The sequence below is a fragment of the Stegodyphus dumicola genome, chromosome 8 (assembly GCF_044657685.1).
Source record: "Stegodyphus dumicola isolate Sdum_Otavi_A_Nest chromosome 8, ASM4465768v1".
In the NCBI taxonomy this organism is placed as follows: domain Eukaryota; kingdom Metazoa; phylum Arthropoda; class Arachnida; order Araneae; family Eresidae; genus Stegodyphus; species Stegodyphus dumicola.
In genome coordinates this window covers 85,604,035-85,628,020 of record NC_140775.1, presented here as the reverse complement: position 1 = coordinate 85,628,020, position 23,986 = coordinate 85,604,035, and the positions used below count along the sequence as shown (strand labels likewise).

The window sequence follows — 23,986 nt, the reverse complement described above, 5'->3', positions numbered from 1 at the left end:
TTCATTAGCTTCAAAGACGTATGCACTCAGATATGTCGCGTACTTCGCAAAGAAAATGATACCCAATCAATCAGTTACCCCTGTCGTAATATCAATTCTGGAAGGCGACGAAAAATATTCCTCATTGTTACAAGGAAAGGAATAACCGATAAGGTTTAGCCTTATGTCTTTTGTGACAATGACGCGATAAAGTGAAGTTTGATCTTGTTCTGTTACTCTTTTTTCTCCTTTTTGACTCATTTTTTTTTTTCATTTATGACGCACGGAATCCTTTGCTTAAAAGGAAATATTGATCAAAGTTCTCTTGCCGTCATCCAAGCGTGTCCTGCTCTTTTACTTTTATCACCGATTTGGCTAATTAAATATCGATAGGACCAAGACGAATTCAACGCCTGCGCAGATGCATTCACAGATAACCATTAGTCCTACAAGAGTTCTGTAATGATGAAAACGGTAAATATAGAGGGAGCTGCAATGAATAATTGAAGAAAATCATTACAAATAAAATTAAACCAATCACCGTTTAATACATAAAATAACGATTTTGGTTTTATGCAACTGATAATTCTTCATATACCACTTCTCTCTCTGGAAAGTTGAACATTCTAGGTTTCGCTGCATATAAAAATGGTCTAAAATCATTATTGATCTTGCACACACACAGACACAAACACAAAAAAAGGGGGGAGTGAAAAAAAGAAAAAAATGGCTGAAATGATTCAGATCTTAACTCGCACCAAAGAGTTTGTTAAAGTTTTTAATGCTGTCGCTCAGCTCGCAGTTTCTTATTTGTTCTTGGAATCACTCCTGGAAACTGTCCCCTTTTTTCGTTTTAACTTTATTATTAAACTCATAAGGTATTTCTCCCACCTTCCTAGCCTGCCTTCGTGGTGTAGTGGTTCTGCACGCTGGGCCGATATTCCAGAGGTCCGTGGTTCGATTCCCGGCGAAGGCGATTGCTGATTTTTCATCTCTCCGGCCTAGAAATAACCTAATGTCTCTACAAACTTACTCTTTCATTACACTTACATAAAATTGAAAAGTAAAATTAAAAATTTTAAATTCAGCGTATTTTAGAATGTTAAATGTTGCCATTCAGTCGATCCTATCAACGTTTAGCTTTCTTAACAAGATGGCATACACAGCTTTTTTTTATCTTTTTAAACTTTATCATTAAATATCAGTTTCATCGCTCTTACGCCACATAAAATTAAACAGCAAAATTGCAAAACATTTAAAACGGCACATTGATTTTTAAAATTCCCAATAGAGCTTAAGTTCATATTCATATAAGTTCTATAATTTTCATATTCGCTAAATTATTGCTTTAAAATTAACATATGGCGATGACCTTTATTGGCACCGAGCGGAAAAAAACCGCTAAATACTGGTAGTTCGACTTGAGTTCCAATATCTTAGCAAACGGACTGGCTGCATAGGACTTTTTGTGGATTTTTTCTATACGTCATGTAAATATGAGCCATTTTCCTTTAAAAAGTCGCCCAAGAAGATATCCATTTCTCAGACAGGAGAGCCATCGGAGGTTTTGCTATAATTTAAATAATCCTAATTCTAATCTGCAATTGCAGAATTTCGCGAGAAATCACAAGAATTTCCACAAAAAATAATAATGAATAGACTATTTCGACTAATATATAAATATATTAAGTGCAAGGCAAAGTGTGTAAGTGGGCCAGAGACTTCAAAGCTGGCTGCAACAACGTCCTGCCCATCTGTGATCGCCCATGAGTCACCTATCTGTCATCACAGACGGTATTGGTGGCTTCAGTTAAAGCAAAAATTCTTGAGAACAGACGCTTCATCGTTAAGCACTCTTTCAAACGAATTTCCACAAGTATCTAGGTCAGTGCTGTACAAGATTGTGTCTGAAAAGTTAAGATTTTTTTTGCTCCCGTTGTGTTCCTAAATTCCTAACGGAGGACAAGAAAAACAAAAGATTTCAGCTTTCGCTGAATTTTTTGACTCATTATAACGAAGAAGGTGACGACATGTTGAGTCGGATTGTAACGGAAGAAGAAACCTCGGTTTCACATGTCACGCCAGAATGGAAACAACAGAGCATGGAGTGGAGACACGCACTCTCTCCTGTTAGGGTCAAGGCCAAACAGACTCTGTCTGAGCGCAAGATCATGGCGTCCGTATTTTGGAATAGGTGCGGTGCTTTGTTGGTCGACTTCATGCAACGGGGAACCACTTCTTGGTTATCGGAGCAGGCGGCAAATTTCTATGAAGAGGGTATTCAAAATCTAGTTCTAAGGTATGATAAGTGTTTAAACAAACTTGACAACTATGTTGAAAATTAGAAAAACGTATGTGAAATCTGAAAATAAATTTGGATTTTGAAAATTTTCTTTCTTTTGTTTTTTATTATCAAACGGTCCTCAAAAATCACCACTCGTATTCTATAACTACACGATTTAACAGATAAGTTGCGAATTATTAATGTACATGAAAAGTTCTGCATGAAGTGTCTTAAAGCAAGGTATTTGGTTTCAGCTTTTTTGTAGTATCAATCATACTGAGGAGAACATGTTTTTATAGGTTAAACCAATAGAAAACGTCTAATAGAAACTAACAAAAAATGTTTCAAATGTGAACTGCATAATAAAGATAGAAATAAATTGCTGGCCGTACAAAATACAATACAGTGAAGGAAGCATCCAAACAGTATGCAACTTACATCATATGTATATTGCGATGGAAAATTCAGTTGATTATGGTTTCAGCGCACAGGCACATCATGGGTGACTGCAGTCCTCTTTACAGTCGTATATAAGGGGAAGCAAAACTGCCGTTTTTAATAACGTGAATTGTTCTCTCGTGATATTTTTGTGTGTGCAGCCTCAGGATGCCTTGTAGAAAAACACAAGCATAATTCGAACAAGTTTCGAGTTCGATCGAAGCGCAATCGTAACATATATAGATTATGTCTTTCGTGAAATCGGCCATCGTGTCGTACGTAACCAAGCAACAATCATGCGATGGTGGAATCACTGGATGCAGGAGGGAACAACTGACGGACAGGAGCGATTGCAACCGCCTCCTCGCATGGCTCCACAAGAGCATTTTGTGCACATGGCACTGATGGAGCGCATTGCCCCCTTTCATATCACAAGGAATGCTACCACGTCAAAAAGGAATTCAATCTGCAACACAACAGTTTGCACGAACAATTCGTTGTCGTTTACTGGACTGCCCGTTAGGCGTTCATTCGTCGCTTATCTTTAAATCACAGGCGTTTGAGTTTGCCTTGATGCACTGAACGGCGGACATGAGTATCCGAAAGGCATGACGGTCAGTTTTGGGATGAATCACGCTTCTGACTGCAGAGCCACGATGGTCGGGTTAGCGTTTCGAGACAGCTTGGAGACAGCTTCTCATATTAAGCATCGTCATACTAGTCTTGTACTCAGTGTTATGGTGTGGCGTGGTATTGGGTTTCACTCCTGCATCACCTAGTATGCCTTATCAGCACTCTTATCAGCCAACGCTATATATCTGAGGTTTCGCAAACTGTTATCCGTCCTTACTTTCAGGGTTTGCTTGCAGCCACATTGTAAGGTATTTCTCCCGCGTTCTTAGCATGCCTTCGTGGTGTAGTGGTCTGCACGCTCGGCTCTTATTCAAGGGATCCGTTCTTTGATTCCTGTCGAAGGCATGGCTCATTTTTCAAGTCTCCTGCTTCGAAATAACCTAATTACTCTACAGTGCCCCCGAAATAAAAAAAAAGGTGGTGGACGACGATTCTCCATCAGCAGGATTTGGCGATTGGGTCCCCTAATCCCCAGTCGCCCTTTAAAAGGGGAGTATATAAGGTATTTCTCCCACCTTCTTAGCATGCCTTCGTGGTGTAGTGGTCTGCACGCTCGGCGCTATTCGAGAGGTCCGTAGTTCGATTCCCGGTGAGGACATGGCTTATTTTTCAAGTCTCCTGTTTCGAAATAACCTAATGTCTCTAGAAATTTCGGCAGGAAAGTGCGCAACCACACATGGCACACAGTGTTTGAGCTCTCTTCTCACCATATTGTATTGTTACCCTATGTTGTCTTTCCCCAGATTTATCACCCATCGATCATGTCTGGACAATAACTGAATAATACCTGGCCTGGCCTGCCACACCCGTGGGTACACCAAATGAACTTTGGCTACGTTTGGAGGCAGCATGAACTGACATCCCCCAGCAACACATCCAAAGCCGTTTCCACTCAGTGCCGGTAGCAATGGTTATTGACAAACGTGGAAGCAACACTGATTACTGCTCATTAGTGGTTCATTCGTCTTCGTCACCTGAAAGAAAGTTCTATTTCAAATCAATTAACAGTGGTGCTATGTGTAATTTATGAAAAAAATTTGAGTTTGATATCTATTGTCCTTCGCCGTATTGCATATTGGATGGTGAGCAGTATACATTAATAATCATGTAGAATAATCTTTATGTAAAGGAGTATCGATATCGAAATATCATTTCAAAGGTTTTTGAAAGACGAGAAAGGGTAGTCTGAATGATCAAGTATAGCACCCTATTTCACGGCTCCTATATAACTCATTAAAACGACAAATATATTTTCGGTTATTTGGCTTAAAGAAAAATGAACCAGACCGGGAGGAAAAACATATAACTATGAGATTTAAATATTTTCTTGCATATGTGTATGCTGTAATTGAAAAATAAATCAAAAATAATAATAATGGAAAACTTTGAAGTTGAACTTTGCTTTACTCCACCATTATTGACGGCTTGTATATTTGATAAGGAGATTTATTAGCCTGTTTAAGCTCTGCGAAGTGGTTCTAAATGCATCCACGTCTACAAAGATTTGCTCCCTAGGAGCTAATTTTGCAGGAAATAGCAACTGCAGTGAAATCAGCCATGAGGTTAATGCATTCCATTATGAGACTTCAGCTATAAAGCACGAAGAGGAAAGAAAAGGATAATACATGTGCTTTTGGAAGTTGAAGTGGAGATTTGATTCCTTATTTTACAATTCGTAATGACAGAAAAGATAATGGGCAAAGGATTTTCTATTCTTTCTTCAAAAACGCAGCCAATGTCTTTAGGCTATCAGCATTTTCTAACATTTAACCCGGATGACGTAGAAAATTCTCCTTTTATTAATAGATGACTAGTGTTGACGATTTATCAGCGAATGAAATTCAAACAATGCCCATCTTGATGCCAATAAAATTTAACCTAGTTCCGTTATTGAATAACCGCTAAGCATATGCACTATTGAAATTTGTCTCCAGCTCGGAGCAAAAATAATAATTTATAGGGTATTTATTAGAATTGCGGTGTTTATGTTTAAATTTAAATTATCAAATGCTTGTTTAATTTACATTTTTCCTATTTTCCAAATTAGCCGAGAAGTGTTTTCATTCCAGAATTTGACAAGTAGTTTTACTATAAATTTAGAAAAATTGCGCATAGTTATGCGAAATGTTATATTATGCGTGAGAGCTTTTTGGTAGTCGACTTTGCATTATCAAGGAAAGTTTGTCTGTCTTGGCGATTCCAACTCTGGTCTCGAATGAAGTGGAATAGAGCAAGGACAAATTTGGGTTTGAATTTAGAAGTTTAAAATACAGTCGCGGTCTTAGGCGAAATTTATAACCTGTGTTACAATAAATTAAATTGTTTGAATACGCTTCAACGAAATCTAGGTGATTGTTAATTTTGACATGAAACAGACAATCACCGTGGATCATCTTGGGGTTACCTTGTAAAGGGATACTAAATTACAAATGATGTCTGATAACTGAAGCTTGATGCTAATAGCTGACTGGTTATTGAAAACGGATAACTTGCAATTTTTTCCTAAAGAAAGGATAAAATTGTACGTCTTTCTTTTAATCAACAGGTAGAAAAAATGTTTGAAACAGTTGTTCGTCTGAAATAAATGGATGTGTGATACCAACTTTACTGGCCTCAGTTTTGAATATTTTAAGCCTAATATGCGAATATTAAAATTTAATAGCCTCAGAGTGAGAATCTGAAAGATGCGAGTACATTGTTTTGAGCCCCGTTTTGTGAAATGTACTGGAAAATCGAAATTGGGATCTTCATAAATTATTCCTACTCAACACAGACTAGGCATCAACCTCCTTCAATATTCCTAATAATCTTACACATTAGTTTTTTTAATATCTAAGCACTTTTTGACACTTTATATTTTAGAAAAGGAGACGCTCGGGTAATTGTTTCTTTGATCCATATTCGGTTCATGAGCGGATTTATAGGAAATACTCAGTTGTAGAATCATTAGTTTTTCGATTTCGAGCAGAAGGCTTGAAAAATGCGCAGTGCCCTAGACGGGACACAAATTCTCAACTTTCCAATTGCTATCTCGATATGCTTTCCATTTACACCACAAAGCCACGCAATAAGAAAAGAGAAAAACCTTACGCAGCTTCCAGATAATGGAGGAATATCTGTGTTGTAGAAAAGGTCTATATTTGAAAGTATATATTTAGCTAAAAATACACCTTTAAAACATTTCTAGCATGTTTTTAATTATACTATTAATTGGACAGGCTTTTGATAAATTTGAATTTACACAAAAAAATTACGATTTCGTTTAAGACCAATTCAACAACTGTTCCAGAAAAAGTCAAAAAACAAATGGTTTAGCAGATGATTATAACTCAGAAAAATTTCATGTTAGAAAACTCACTGTATGTTATTATTTGTTTTTGTTCGTTTTGCTCATATATTATATTCCTGAAATATATGATTCAATAACAAAACAACTATTAATACTTGAAAATAATTTTTTATTTAAATAACATAAGTAATTCAGTGTTCTTGGTAACTTTAAACCGATGATTTAAAAAGTATGAAGATCCAATATCCGAGCTCTTTCTCATACCACTGAGCTCGAAGAATTCCAGGCTACATTTCGTTGCATATTTTAAAATCTCATTTCGAATTTGCATATCCTTTTTCTTTCTGAATATAGTTTTATTTATTTTTAGAATATTCTCTCCCACACACGCAACAAACTTCCGCAAATAGCACTTGAAAGTTTCGCGAAGCTTAATGTAGTATTTCAAGGACTTCCTATCACATTTAAAGAACGTACGACGAGATCAGAGAAATGAATAGGGAGATTATGGACAATTCTTTTTATTTAAATTCCAAACTCCACTTGCTTGAACCATTTCCGACTTCGTGGCAACGCTTTACGTCATCGACTTAGGCAGTAAGATGGAAGGGTGTGTAAACGATTTTGTGTAGGAGGGAAAGTCAAAGGGCAACATTCTGCAGTTAAAACGAATTCTCAAAAATTTGAACAAAAACTGTATGTATGAATTAGCGATCATTTGTAAACATTTTTATCCCAAACGTAGATTCATTCTGAAACCACACATAATTCAAGTCCACATTGATTACTTTCAAAAGAATGCTTTTACTCGAAATTCAGTTCAGCGTGTATTTCAGCAATATGGTAACGTGTTCTCTTTCAATTACAGCCAGTTTAGAAATTTATTTAATTGTTTATTTTTCATATTCTTTCTTATATTATAATCTACACAGTTAGAATAGAGCAGACATCCCAAAATTGGCCAGATAAACCTCCCTTTCAATGCATTTTTCAGTTTCAGGATATGTTCTAGAAGATGTTCCGCATACTGTAAATATTTTAGGATTTTGCAAATATAGCTGACATGAATTTTGTTAATGCCACTGCATAAGATGTTTTTGTAGGTTCAGAAATATATTCAATAAACAAATAATCGTACCTTTTAGATATGCGTTTTTCAGAACTCGCAAAATCCATAAAATGAGTGGTTTGTGAATACATTTCTGGATTTCTATTCCAGAAATTCTTATTTCGTACTTGGAAAATCGACAGAGAAATTAAGTCGTTTGAAGAATTTTAAACGAAGATCTGTTTGAAAAATATTGTAAAATGTAAACACGTGAAGGAAAGCTTAACTTCCGAAATAAGAAATAAAATAATAAATTATTAGAATAAGAAATAAATTCCGAATAAGAAATAAAATAATAAATTATTAGAATAAGAAATAAATTCCGAATAAGAAATAAAATAATAAATTATTAGAAGAATAATAAATTATTCAATGATATTTTGTATTTAAAAAGTTATAAAGTACCGAACAAATTAAAGGAATATCCAAGTGTAAAACTGAAATTTAGAAAAATGGAAAGAGGATTTTCCAATGATCAAAAAAATTATGTTTCTTTCTAATTCGTAGCATTAACAATTGAATTTCTCTTACTGGGAGCAACTAAAGGCAAATCCAATAAAGATGATTTAATATCAAAGTCGGTTAAGTTCTTTGGTAATTCAGGTTTACAAAAATAGACGATAAAATCTCACTTCAGAGACACAACAACAATTAATTTATTTAATGGTTAATATTACTGAAATAAATCATAAATGCTCTCTTGCCTGTCATTTTGTTCGGCCGACGACTACCTTACAAACATTCTATATATCTAGTTACGTACATCTAGTTAAAATTCAATAACTCGAAGAAATAGAGAAGGTAGAGCGCCCTCTACAGGCGTTTTACAACAGCAACTGCAACAAAACAGTGTTTATTGCAGCAGTAAATGACGTGAAACTTTGTATGACGACTACTTCTAAAAGTAAATAATATTTCTGACCCATAAATAAACACTGGCACTGAATACCACCGGAAGTCCTATTCTCTAAGGCAAACATTTTCATAAAAGACAGAAACCGTTTAAAATTATGTGGTCTTTTTGGGTAGTTCAGTGAAAATTCATTATAATATGTAATACATATTATAATATGTAAATTCATTAGAATATGTATAAAATATTTTACATATTATTAATTATAATATGTAAAATATTCATTATAATATGTAAAATTCATTATAATATAAAAAATACATATTATAATGAATTTTCATATTATAATATAATGAAAATTCATTATATTATAATATGAAAATTCATTATAATATGTATCTTTTTGGGTAGTTCAGTGAAAATATAATATGTAGATGAAAATAAAAAGCAACTAAACTCAGTGGCGTAACAGCCCTAATGGGACAAGGCGTGCAGTGCCCGAAATCTGCTTTCTTGACCGTGGGCCTCGGAGTGCGTAAGCGTATGCCCTGAACAAGTGGTCATCTTGTCACAGGACCCCCAGTGTTTAGTCCCCAAGCGAACTTGCTACTCAGTTAATCGACCCAAGTGAGGGAAATCAAGGGATGAAAGTTTGTGTCTACCTTACCCAGCCCAGGAATCCAACCCTAGACCTGTGGTGCTGCTGCGCGATCCGCTAGCCGCTGCGCCACCGAGCCTCATATAAACCGGAATGTTCATATAAACCGCTGCGCCACCGGGCCACCTAAAAACATTAATTCTTTGAAAGAATAAAATTTTGCTTCAAAGATTTTCTCTTTAAATTCGCCAAAATTGATTTTTCGTGCATTAACTTCGAAAACATCTAGGTCACTTTGAGGTAGAAGCAATGCATAACTATTAAGAGAATCTGAATAGTTTCTTTAGTTCTAAATTCAGAACATTGTTTAATTCACGTTTGCATTCCCGAAAATGAGTGCATTCGTTCTGCATAACTCTCATTTCTGAAATGTCATCACTGCAGCTGCAATACCATGAAAGCTCACTGCTCATTGTAATTGCAACGTCATGAAAGCTCAATGTTCACACTCACTGCAACGCCATGAGTGTTCCCAGTTCATTGCAAGATCAAAGGAATAAAAAATCATTGTTCACTCTTATTGCAGCACCTTGAAAGCTCACTGTTCACTGCAATTGCAACGTTTGGTAAGAAGATGGATAAACTATCGCGGAAGATGCAAATTATTATAATTTCAACGCATATTCAAATTGAATGTGTTCATTCATCAACAGAAGCTGGATTCTTTGGGAGAACAGAAAGGAAATATGGAACTGTTCAAAATTTCTGCCAGTGTATTAGTCTAATTTTGTGCTACTGATATCACACTATCAACATAACCCATTGCAAAAAGCTCTAAACTACCAGTTCTGCATGATTATAATGAATCATTCATTTACATCCACATAGTTTTACAACAAAGAAAGCAACAATTAAGAGGAATGTTTGTTCAAAACGGATTTTGCATGATGGCTTATATGCCACCATTCAATTCTACGACCAGTGGCGTGTCGTCTTAGGAGAAGAGGGACTAGTTTCCTAACATTTCATGGCTTCCACTTTCAAGTATAATTTTAAGAAATATTCAAAAGCATTAATCGAAACACAATTTTACTTCTTCTGAAACCGCACGCTATTTGAGTACAGCCAAGTTTTCGTGGGACTGGAGAGCAGCTTCGCTCTCACCTACTCTATGCGAGAACGACTAGTTGCCTTTCAGGTGTTCCGCTAACTGCATTGGAGGGTATGTGGGGGGGGGTCGTAAGAAATTTTAATTTTCTCATTATTCTTATAAAAGAAATTAATCTAAAATTTAGAGCTATATTTTTTAGTTAGTCTTCATAAAAGGCTTCTTAGGTATGTGAAATAATGCAAAGTAAAATACTATATTGATGCAATAATTTCAAGTTTAAACTATGGAAAGAAAAGAGGTACGGAAAACTAATCCTCACACAAAAAATCATTAGGCAGCATGCTCAATCAACTTCTGAATGAGATCTATGATAACGCATTCATCAGCTGTCTCGATTGCTTACCTATCATGTTGTTTAGGATAATATATTTTCAAAAGATGCAAAAATAATGATAAAAGTTACATCTATTTCACACGGTCTCATTTGTATAAGCAAGAGACATCATAACCGTTATTTCAAAATGGAATATTACATAATTTCAAAAAGGATTAATGATCTGCTAAATATGAAGTAATCCATTTTGCCGGCCTTGTTTTCTATTTGAGACAAAATGCTTAAATAACGAATTATTTATTTTTATAACATCCATCAGATTAAACACACACACACACATATATATATATAGAGAGAGAGAGAGAGAGATTATCACAGTAAGCTGATTTTGACTTTTCGTACCAGCTTTTGCAAATTCTTCAGAGCATTTTAACCATTATTGTAGTGTTACGAATTTTGTACTTAGATAGGTAATTTTAATAGAATTATACGTAAAAGTTTTTGAATTGTTCTGTGTAATATAGCGCGAGACATATTTTAAGAGAATGCTATGCCGAAAAAGTAAGAATACAGGGGCAAGTGCATTTAACATTGATTAAATGGGCAACTCTTGGCGACCATTTGGAGGCATTTTGCTTCGGTCCCTGTGTCACCGCAATATATATTGAAATTGAATAAATGTAATTGACCACTATGTTAGCTGTAACTGTAATTCCACACTCTTATTGCTTTCCAGCAATTTCGAGGAGCAAAAGTACTAGAAATATCTCGGCTGAAAACTATAAAAGGCCGGAGAGACAACATCTGAGTGCCCAGTTGCTTAGTTATTGTTGCTGCGAGTTGTATTTTCGATTGAAATGAGATAAATCCCAGTTAGCTTTCTCTATAGATGCGCTTTGCATTGCGCTGCGTTTAACGCTTTTAGTAGATTGAAGTTAACTACTGATTATACTGTGTGATACTGTGAACACTTGTACGAATATTTCTGTAGAAAATTCGAGAGTTCTGAAATATTTTTTTTAATAAAAATAAATTTTATTAACCTATTATGGGACTTGTGCATTCAATCTATTACGAACCCGTACGCGCGCAACAATGTTTACGAATAGTCAAATAACATCGCTAATGTTCATATTCAAAATACATAGACACTGCCACATAAAAAAGAATTACTACCATCTTAAGACGACAAATTCTGAAAAAAAAAACCAGTATTTCTGCGAACATACGCACTTGTACTGAATTTCTTCTTTCTAAGACGACCATAACCACTGTCTATGTGCTATCGTCTTAAAAAGGCTTATAATTTTTCTTCATGCCTAGTCGCCTTAGGTAAAACACATGTATGCCATTGGCTGAAAATTACTCTTCATTCTAGAAAGCAAACATCAAACGTGGCGATGATGATAAAAATAAAACTGCTGGGAAAGCTGAAAGGCAGCCAATGATATTTTGGAGCCCGTTTTTACTCTAAATAGCATGCATTATGCTGGTCATTTTATTGTTCATAGTTATAGTGACAAATGATGTCTAGAAGGAAGCATTTCACGAGGTCGTACTGGCCATACAATCGGTCTGTTGTTTTGGGGGACTAATGATTAAAGACTTATTTTCATTTTCATATTACAGGTAAAAGTAAAGGACAGGAACAGAGAATAAAAAACAATACGAAAAGGGCATCTTGGAAATTTAATATTTAACCATCTTTACAAAGACAATCCTTGTGTTTTTTTTTTCTACAGAACAGTGGACGCCTTCATGTTTTCCTTTTATTGGCCATTGCTTGCTGCCTATGGGTTCAAGTTACAGCATTTCTTCAATGGCCTGCTTATTAGCTCGATTTCTCGTTAACAGGACATATATGGAAGCGACTTAATTTTAATTGCCTGCAGTCAAAATTCAAGAACTGTAAGCGTTACATGGAATGAGATTCCTCAATCTAGCGTCATTTCTATGCAATGTACAATCGAGGGTATACAGAATACTTATTTATCTTTCTTATAAATCATCATCGGCTTATTTATCTTTCTTATAAACTTGCAATTATACCTAGTATTATACATTTTCTTGCAATAAATTTCGTTGCTGCAATTTATATCTTTATTTTATAATTATTCTTATTTTTTTTGTTTGTTTGTTTTAATAAATAACAGTGTATCTGAATTTTTCGTGTAATACCCATAAAAAATTACAAGGAAATGTAAATAGTCTAAAATTTCTCGAAACAATGAGGAAAAAATAATAATATATTAAATTTTTTGCCAAACCAAAGATGAAAATTTGAAAAGAAGTTAATTTAAAGAAATGTTTTATAAATGCTGCCAATTAAGAATAATGGAAACTAAATAGCTAATGAAAAAAAAACTGAATCTTAATAGGCTATAAACATTTAAATGATATAAATAAAAAGCAGCAAAAGTTGCTTGCTTCTCTTTGCTTTAGTTGTAGCAATTGACTCAACCTATGAACGAATAGTTAATATTTTAATATAAAATTTTCAGCTTTAAATTAATTTTTTAAAAATATTTTATGAATGTTTCAAAATTATACAAAAATTAGTTTCATATTCAGGGTAATTTAACAGAAAAGGATTATACACTTCCAAAGATTCCTATAAATGTCCCTCAAATAAACAAGGCTTTTATTCAAAATCAATACAAGTTCCGACTGAGTTTTTCCTAATTTTAAAGCTTAAATTAATGAGCTTCTTTTCCATCTATTTTTTTATCAATGCCTAAAAAATATTAAGCTCTCGTCAATAGCAATAACGTTGCCATGGTAGCACTTTCATCTCAGTGGATTGCTTGTCAATAATAATATATTTGGCATTATATGTTACTTTCCAAAATTCCACATCACAGATAAGAATGTAAGCAATAAATCACAGATAAGAATCACAGATAAGATGTTAAATTTATTTTTACGATTTACAGCGCGGACGTGAATTTTAAACTAATAAGAATGAATGTATATATAAAAGGATACTATTTCACAGAAGCTGCTGTATGACAGTAGAGTTACGAGTAACAACAACAACAAAAAAAAAAAAAAAATTCTAAACTTATATTTTCAGTAGAAAAATACAAAAGAGAAGATTTAGAGAACAAAATCTGAAAGATTTCATATTTTAACGGTCGCCCAAAACGGTTTGTTAAGGTTTTTACTGGCTATTTTTGATTTGCCGTTCTTGTAAAGCTTATTCGCCAAACCAAAGATATTACGTCGACATAATATTACTATAAGACACTACTGAAGTGTTTTTAAAGCACAAAATGTGGTGCTATTAGTCTCGATCGTAACGTTTTGTCCATATAGTTTTTCAAATACAAATGCGCTACTACCAAATGTTATCACAATGTATTATTTTTAAAGAAATAAAATAGTGAATGCTCAACAATGTACAGTAACGCTTAGTACACTATCAGGAATTATAAAGATATGCTGTTTTTAAATATTTTGCGATTTTTCTGTTGAAAGTTATGTGGCCTAAGCGAGAATAAATTGATGTTTAATGATAAATTTAAAAATACAGAAAACATTTCGTAAGTCGCCTCGTTAAGAAAACTAAACCTTGATATCATGAATTGAGAAAAGACTAAAAATAATGGCAATACTTAACACTCTAATCAGAGATTCTAAAAATATGCTGCTTTTCAAAATTTTGAAATTTTGCTGTTGAATTTTAAGTGGCATTAGTGCAAAAAAAGCGATATTTAATTTTAAAAAAAAGCAAAAAAGAACGTGTGTTAACAGGAGAAAGTTCAAGAGCAACTTGATAAACTGCAACTGCGATCTCAGCGAGAGCATAAAATGCCTTAACAAACTCTGTGGTGGCATTTTTTTATTTCAGCCCCAAAAGACGTTAACCCGAATGAGCTATCAGTCTCGAAATGGGATCTGGCGGCGTATCACTTTAAATGTCAGAATCACTTTTTAAATTGCTGCCACGACATATTATCACCCTGTTTTACTTTTAGAGAAATTAAATAATGAAGAATCTGCATGAGTGTATGTACGTTTCTCATACTGTGAAAAAAGGATGGTACCTAAGGCCATCAAATTCTGAATAACCTAGTCCTCCACCCGAACATGTACATACGGAAACTCAAATTTTGAATTTTAAATTTTATATTTCATATTTTGTAAAACTTCGATGAATTGTTCACAAACTCAACGATCTGAAAGTGAGCAGTGGCAACACTGCACGAAATAAAACATTTTTATCTTTAGCGGGTGAAACTGTCCACCAGAAATTCTAAAGCTATGCTGTTTCTAAATATCTTCTTATTTTGCTGTTGAATCGAATTTTATGGGACAAGAGCCAAGAACGTGATATTTAATAAATAAAGTCAACACGCAAAACGTTAATGTTAAGAAGACCAAAAAAAAAAAAAAAAAAAAACGTTTTGTAAAGCCATCTTAGCTAGCAAATTGAGCATTGATATGATGAACTGAGAAAAAATTGAAAAAAAAATAGAAAAATGTATGCCAACACGTAATACTTCATCGGGAATTCTAAACACTTGCTGTTATTAAAACTTTTGTAATTTTGCTATTGAACTGTATAAGGCGTAAGTGTGAATAAAATGATGCTCAATAATAAAGCTAAAAAGAAAAAAGAAATGGGTTAGCTGGCGTGAGTGCAACACCAGACTGGTAGACTGCGGCATCAAGCGTAAAATAACCTTAACTAAGCCTTTTGCGCGATCATTAAAATCTGAGCCCTTTCAGAATTTAAGTGATGGGCATTGAGAAAAATTATCTTCAAGACTAAAGAGACCGGGGTTTTCAGCAGGCAAATGATGGAAAGCCACTTGGAATTGACAAGGAGAAAAAGACAGCTTTGAAAATAAAATAATTGCTTCTTTAAAGTCTTACTTTTGTAAGAAAAGATATCAAATGAAACAGGTAATTTAAGCACACAAGGCGGAGTTAAATCTTCTGGCACATCTCCCAACATTCTTCATCTCTTGGGTAGATTCTTGTTAAAATTTTTGTTATCTGTTTCATAATTTCTTGTTAAAGCCGCTGATTATCGACCTTAAAATATTTTGTGGCACAGTGAAGCATATTTTTATCTGCATGGAGATAAGAATATCATTAATTATAGCATATAAACAAGGCAGAATCCTCATTTAATTCGATAAATGTCCCTCTATTTTACACGCTTTACCATTTGAAGCAGTTCTACTTCAACCTTCATGATCGTACTACATATTTTCGAGATGTGTTGTCCTTACGTTAAAAAATATTCTGCTTTTTAATTTAACGTTACTGCACCTATTGTGGCAGTGTTTGACTGGCTTGCAGGCAGGATGGTGTACTTTTAAATACAGCAAAATATCAACCTCTGTAAAACAAATAATTTCAGATAAACACATTTATTTACTCGAAACATGACCATCGAAAACATATACCTCAATTCTAGCAATTTTTGTCTTTGACACTTTTGACACTTTTAGAAGCTATTGCCTTCCGATACTGTAGAAGAAATATGGTTAATCTGAAGTCAAACATTTAATGTCATATAAAAAACACTTAAATAATAAAATTATATTCTTAAGCAGAACATGAAAGACTCTTGATAATTAAATAAATAAATTTTATATAACTTTTGGCCTACCATGTTTTTAAAACTTTTGATATAACATTTTATTTTATAAGCATTTTGACTAACTTTTGATAAAATATTAAGACCATATAATGAAAGTGATATGTGTCGAATTGGGGGGAGGTTACGTTGTCGTTGTTTGATTTAAAAAACTGTACGTTGCATTTGCAATTTTTTATTGTTTAAGAACAATTAGTTATTCAGTAACTTTTTATCATTATCTAAATATTTTATAGTTTGTAATTCGTGTTATTTGCCTATTTTCCTTCTCCTATTATTCTTAGTTCTAAAGAACCATTTTTATCTAATGCGGAACATCTAGAATAATGTAGCTCTTCTCACCAAATAGAATTTCCCTTCTCAAGCATAATCAAACTTTTATTCCATTTCAACAAAATAGCTCGTTTTCTTAGCATTATTTTGAAACACGAACTTTGACAATTGATATCTACTATACATTTTAATTTATCGATCTGTAAAATATAGTACTATTATTGATCTCTCATCGAAGAGAATAAGGAAAGAAGAACTAAATAATGATAGCAGTGCTTTGTTAAAGCTGGTCTAGAACGTTTTTGTTTACGGTCGAATTGAATTTTCTTGTTAATGTAATCTCAGTGGTATTTCTTTGTTAAGGAGAATAGTATTATATCACATATAATCATCATAAAAGATGAGCTTGGTTACTGCGGAAGATATCTCTAGTTACTTCAGAAACTTAACTACACTGACTCCTTAATGATATGAGATAAACTCAGGAACTGTATATAAAATTAAAAAAGAAGAAAAAGCTTCGTTGTCAGAAATTGCGGTGTAGTCCAAAGGTCGTTTTAATTAAGCCTTTTAATCAGCTCTTCTTTTTAATTAGTGATTAATTTCATAATAAAAAATAGTAAACGGATCTCCTTTTAGAGAGTAGTTATTATTCAGTACTTTTCAATAAAAGAGTCATTGAAGTCAATGCATTTCTTCAAGCGATATATCCCTCATTCTTTATGAAACAAAAATAGAAAAGATTTGCATGTATAAAAAGGAAGTAATATATTTTTCATACTGCTTTGGCAATAATTCTATAAGGCGTAATAACTTCGTTTGATTTCTAAAAGATTCACCAACAATCACATTTTTTTAAATTCTGAACAGTTTGTATGGCTCTACATGCGTTCTTTCATAGATAAATGTTGAAATATAAATGAGTCTAGAAACCTTTCCAAAATGATAATATTCTTAAACTTGTGTGAGATGCAGAATATTAGATGTTACAGAGATCCAAGTGATTCAACGGGTAAGGCAAAAAATGCCAAAGCTATTTACCTAAGGAAAAGAAAGCTTTTGTGGAGGATTTTCTAAAGGTAACTAACTCCTATTAAACATTATTCAAGTATAAAACCATGATAATCCTTGAAACGAATCTGATTCCCATGATATGAATCCGGTTCAAAATACTATCATTCACCTCCCACCAGAGAATGCCCTCAACGAGGTCCATAGGAAGGACATAACGATTATATAAAGCTTCGTATTAGCGTGTAAATTTCTCCTTGTGCGATACTATATTCTTGTTTCCAGGGTTTGATAAATTCTCTAAGACAGTTAGTGCCATCATATTTTTTTTTGGGGGGGGTTAGTTGTCATTTCTGCAGAGTGAAAAATATTTCCTTACAATAGAAGTTTTTATGCGATATAATGTGCATCTTTTACGAGAAGCCTAAACTTTTAGCGCTTTTTATTAAGAAAGATATACAAGAACTGACACAAAATCATAATAAACATTAAAAATTTTTAAATATCTGAAAGTTTCTGACATCTCAAATTTCTTCTAGTATTTTAGGTTCCCAAAGGGTAGAAAACAAATGTTTTAAGAAATTAAAAAATAAGAATCCCATAAGATAAAAAATGTCATCTGATTTTGATACGCGGATTTCGGTTCAACATCTGAAATAATTTTGAGCTAAATAGCTACGATATGCTTACTAATTAAAAAATGAATTCCTAGAAAACAAGTAAAAGAAAACATACAAACTTAAGTTTAGCTTGAGCTGTTTGAAACTACAAAGCCAAATGACAGGAAGAAAAATTTGCTATATTATTTTAACGTAAATTAATGCCACATAGTGTGTATTGATTTCGCTGGATCACTTGAATAAGAGATTTCTTACCACACCTCTGAATTCTATTTTACTCTATAAATGTCTTTCTTTCTCTATGCCTTTTATTTTGCAGACGCGAAATCTGCTAATTGAAACACAATAACTATCTATTCTAGGTTTTTTTATATTAAATAATTTAAGGAAATATCATGAACCATTTTTACCACGAGATACGTAAGCATCCATAACATATTTTCGCACCACGGATAGAAAAGAAAACATTGTTTAATCAGTTGTACATGTGTTATTTTTTCAAAATGAGAGCATGGGAAAGAGGCAAGTGATTTTCTTGTGATTATTTACATTGTGACCTACTGGAGAAAGTTCTATTTTGTTTTAATAGACGAAGGATTTGGTCTGCGGCATTTTATTTCCTGATTTTAAAGAAGATTGTTCACGAAAGATTGAACTTTCGGAATGTAAGAAAATATTTCGGTTTTAATTCGTATTAAGGTTCCTCCTTTCTACTGGAATATTAAGCTTTGCTATACTGAGAGCTTAACAGCGCATTCGTCTCAATATATGATTATCTAGTCCATATTTGAAGAACTGTTATGTAACTAGTTTATACTGTTTTGAGAAGGAGATATTGCCTAGACAGCTCATATCGATGAAAACAGCGTCCACGATTCAGTTGCTCTGTGCAAAGCTTTGGATCGAGTGTCAAACAATTTAATTTTCAGTGCAAAAGGGGCTGTTAGTCTCGAAATAGGATTTTGCGTCGTTTCTCAATAAATGTGAATCCCCTGTCAAATTGTTGCCGACAAATTTTATTGCCCTTTATTATTTTTAAAGAAATTAAATAATGAAGAATCTGTATTATACGTATTATGTATGTTCCTTGCATTGTGATAAAACTAAAATCAAATTTTGAATAACATTGTCCTCCCTCCCCGAACATGAGCACCTGGAAGCCCGAATTTTGAATTTCGAATTTTATACTTTATATTTTGTAAACCTTCAATGAATTTTTTATTACGAACTCAACGAAGGTGAGCAGTGATCCCACTGTACAGAATAAAATATTTTTATCTCCAGCGTGCGAGACTGTTTGTCGGAAATTCTGAAGATATGTTGTTTTTAAATAGATTGTTATTTTGCAGTTGAATTGAATTTTATGGGGTGTAAGTGGGAAGAATATGATATTTAATAAATAAAGTTAACAAACAAAACGTTGATAATAAAAAGCCAAAACAAATTTCGAAATTATATTATTAAACTACTGAGTATTGATATGATGAACTGAGAAAAGACTGAAAACAATTAGGAAAAATATGGCAATATTTAATGCTCCATCGGGAATCCTAAATATATACTGGTATGCTGTTTTAAAATTTTTGTAATTTTGCTGTTGAACTGTATATGCGGTGCTTAAAATAAAGCTAAAAAGAAAAAAATGGGGTTAGCAGGCGTGAGCGCAACAGCAACATGATAGATTGCGATCTCAGGAAGAGCGTAAGAAAAATTAACAAATCCTTTTCAGCAATCGTTAAATTCCGAAACCTGTAATTTTTTTTTTATTTTAAAGTAATTAGAACAAATTTATTATAAAATTCTAGTGATTGTGTAATTTGCATTCGTGGAAAAAATTGTTTGCAAATGTATATGCAGGATAGAGGTAGAAATTCAGCCATAAACCAGTGTACATTTAAAACAACACTCCTTACAAATATAGGTTTATTAACAATGCATAAATAAATATTCTAATTTCTATTCGTCATATGATGCAATTTTTCTAATTTTTATTACTTAAATATTCTAAAATAAGATACATTGTTCCACTGTGAGCTGCATTACCTTTTAAATAAAAGTTAGTATACATAATATCCATTGATTTATTTATAACTGTACTCTGATAGGTATAGTGCACCTTAGTATACAAGCTGCCATATCATTGGGCTGGAATCTAGTTTACGGAGAAGTTGTGATGTTTTAAATGTAGTATCTTTGCGGTATAGAACTTATACAACCGTCGTATCGAAAGCCTTCGCGAGAGATTAGGGGAAGGAGCAAAGAATAAAAGACTCTAGTCGCCTATAAGATACCTAAAACCGTACTCAATGACTTGCGCAAACATCTGCCTGTAACCAATTCGTGAAATTGATTTGAATTATATGCAGATCAGAAGAATTTGTTCCAACACTTAACAACAACATCTGTTTGAAAGTAAAACTGAAGTTTTTTTACATAAAAATTAAAACTTTATCAAAATTCCTTCCAGAATTTACCATTGATCAAAGGGCAATATGATTTAGAATTAATATTCAATTGTAATATGAAGACAAATATCCATTATACAAAATTTAGGGAAACACCGTTGCCCTGTTGTTGTGCAAAACAGTGGTAGAGAAATCGTTGACATAGTCTTGGGCACTAGTTCGAATCCCGGAGAAAGCATGGATATTTGCGTTTTGGCATAATTTTAATAAGTGCACAGAGGCGTTTAAAATTATGTGATCCTAAAGTGCTAGAGCTTAGGCCAACCGCAGGGCCTTGTTTCTTATGCCGTTTACGTAAGAGGAAATGAAATATTACAAACCGTACAAGGTTCATTCGTCAGTAGAATCCTCAGTCTAATTTAGGAGAAGTTTGTTTAGGAGAAAATGAAATATAACTGCGAATCGCGGCCCCAAGCCTAATTAAACAAGTGTTTATTTGGGACAAAATAAAATATTACAAAGCTTGTACAGTTGATTCCTTGATTAGAGTTTTCAGTCAAATAGCTGAATCGTCTATTTAGGAGAAAATGGAATACTACAAAGGGTTTACAGTAGATTCGTCTATAGAGTCCCGGTAGATCGGCAGATGTTGTATTTAGGAGGAAATGAAATATTATAAAGGAATATGATAGCCATGATAAAATTAGTATATTTGATCTGATGTTACGTTCATACAGATATGATATAACTTTCAGACCAAGATAAGTCACAACAGTAGAAATATACCTCGCAGAAATGCGACCAAGCACAAACAAACATAAGGATTTCTCATATTCTACTTAATTATATAAATCTAATGTTTTAAAAATATTTCACATACTATAAAACAACAAGCCATTTTTTATTAATTGTTTAACGTAAATGGAGATTAGTTCGTTGGCTTCTACTTAACTTTTCCATTACTCCGCATATTTTTTCATTCAGCTAAGCAGTTTCTCATTAAAACTAGAATGAAAAGATTTTACTCATGCACATATTGAAAATTATAGTTCATTGCATTAGCAATGAATATATTATATAATTGAATATTTTTAAGCGGAAAAAACCATTTTTGAAATCTTAGAAGACATAACATATTAAATCAAATATTTATTTATAGAACTAAGTCTCCGGTTAGGTAACACTTATTTGCAGAACTAAATCTCTGCTGAGATATCATCTTATTTATACATTTGTAATAACTTTATTTTAATACTAAGAAATTTTTTGGATATGAGTATTAATTAAAAATATTTCTACTGAATAATCGATAATTTCTGTGCTTTCAGAAAATTAAAAACATTACGCTTCGCAGTTCTAATTACATCTATTATCACACAACTTCGTCTAAAATTTGCTGGTGCACATCTTATAGAAAATCTATTAGATAAAAAGATGATTCAGCGAGCTACACTGCCATATTACATATTCTCAAATATCATGAAGGCATACAAACTAGAAACTAGTGCCAATAGATTTATTTTTATTTTTTACGAACGCGAACATCCAAATTCAGTTGTTCACTTTAAAAATACTTGAATATAATAAGACAAAGCATGTGGGAGAAAAAGTGTTCTATTTTCTTTTAAAACAACTACTTTTATATTAAAATTACTAAGATAAAAATGCGCAGTAAGTATATTTGAAACACGTTCACTTTATGTTTTGCAATTTGATTCGAATTTGCAACTACAAAGCGCAGCAGAGAAGAGAAAAAATTTGGCAGGTGGGTGAAGTTACTTGCCCTTTATTTTCGCGAATGTTTTAAAGTTCAAAAGAAATATTCCATTCTTAAAAAGGTGTGTTTTTATATAAAGTTTCATAATTTCATTGGTGATGCAAGTCTTATTATGCGTCTGGATTAACGTTTGCTTGGATGGTAATTCCAAAACAGAATACAATATTTTTTCAAAAGTATTCTTATCCATCTTTCTTATTCTTTTTATGGATTAGTTATATGTTTAGTATTAAAAGGTGATAATTTATTGAAAAGAATTTTAATCCGTACTGCAGAGTTTAAAAAAAAATAGCTTAAGCTCCAATACATTTAGGCAACAAGGCGTGCCACCTGAAAGACTGTGTTTTACAAGAATTAGCAGAAAATGCTTCTATTTGGGATGTCTGGAATAATTAGTGCCTCAGATTCTAATCCAAAATTTATAACTTAGATTTGAAGAATCATTATACTGTTAAACTTAAAAACGTTGAAACGAATTCGTCACGTCAAGATATTTCATCACATTTTTCAACTAATCTAATGAAAATTACTATTCAGAAAAATGGCGTTCTACATATGGTCATCCTGCATGCTTCTAAGGGATAAAAAAGAGGCTTAATAAAGTAATAAACTATAAAGTCCCTTATTATGAAGGGGATTAACTAAGGGGCTCCTCTGAGGTGTCCAACGAGCCCCATGCTAGACACGGCTAACTGAACGAAAGTCATAAACTCATAATATAGAAGGGCCGCAGTTTAGCTGCCAAGAGTTAAAAATTAAGACTGACTGGAAATGCCTGTTAGCAAGGGTCTCACACAAAAGGGAAATTTATGTTATCGATATATCGAGTTCTATATTATTAATGTAGACTACGGGGGGGGGGCAGAAAAGATCTATATCTTCCGTTCTACTAGGCCGATTAACGAAATTCAAACTGCGTTTTCCATGTATCGAAAGTGCGACTTTGGTTATATATTAGATTTCTATATAGCTTTTTTCTAATACAGGCATTTTGACACAATGTGGGATTTTTTCTGAAATAATATAGCAATTTTTTCCCATATTTCAATTCTAAAACTCAAATTATGCCTAAATATTAAATTTCGTAAAATATGGTGTGAAATTTAAGGAGAAATCTTAAAATTTAACTTTGCGCATTTTTTGAATTTGAGCCAAGAATAATTCACTTGGTGAACTTCTTAATATATCGCAACCTATTTTCCTTCCCCTTCCAATTGTGAATGAGCAGGAAAAAAGTTACATCGTTGCTACTTTCAAGTAATTTTTAACAAAGCCACATTTTTCTTGTCGCTTTCAATAAATATGCCAAATTGCAAAACGCACCAATATAGTACGTATATTTTCAGAAATTTTGAATAATAGGCTAAATGTTTTTGCAGATATGCTTAGAAATACATCTACTTTAACATGATTGTAAACGTTTTATAGGTTATAATTCAAAATATTTTTCGAAAAATTTATAAACATTATTTAAAGTACAATTTTAAAAATAAATTATAAAAAATGGGAGAATTTTATTTGGAATGAACCTAAATTTCGCACTGTGTAGGAAAGAATCAAATAAGTGTCTAAAAAAAAGATATTAATATGTACATACCAAATTGAATTAGCATTGAGGAGCTAAGTTTTTAAAAGCTACTCTTGCGATTTTTACAAAACTTG

At 32.9% G+C, this 23,986-nt stretch overlaps 1 protein-coding gene and 1 non-coding gene across 5 annotated transcripts in view; one reads left to right on the top strand and one right to left on the bottom strand.

Annotated features, from left to right (window-relative positions):
- LOC118198187 (endonuclease/exonuclease/phosphatase family domain-containing protein 1-like) overlaps positions 1-23,986 on the bottom strand; it is a 220,452-nt gene that overhangs the window by 173,523 nt on the left and 22,943 nt on the right. The window lies entirely within an intron of this gene.
- TRNAI-GAU (transfer RNA isoleucine (anticodon GAU)) lies at positions 882-955 on the top strand. Its single transcript has one exon. It is a non-coding gene; the product is annotated as a tRNA-Ile (tRNA).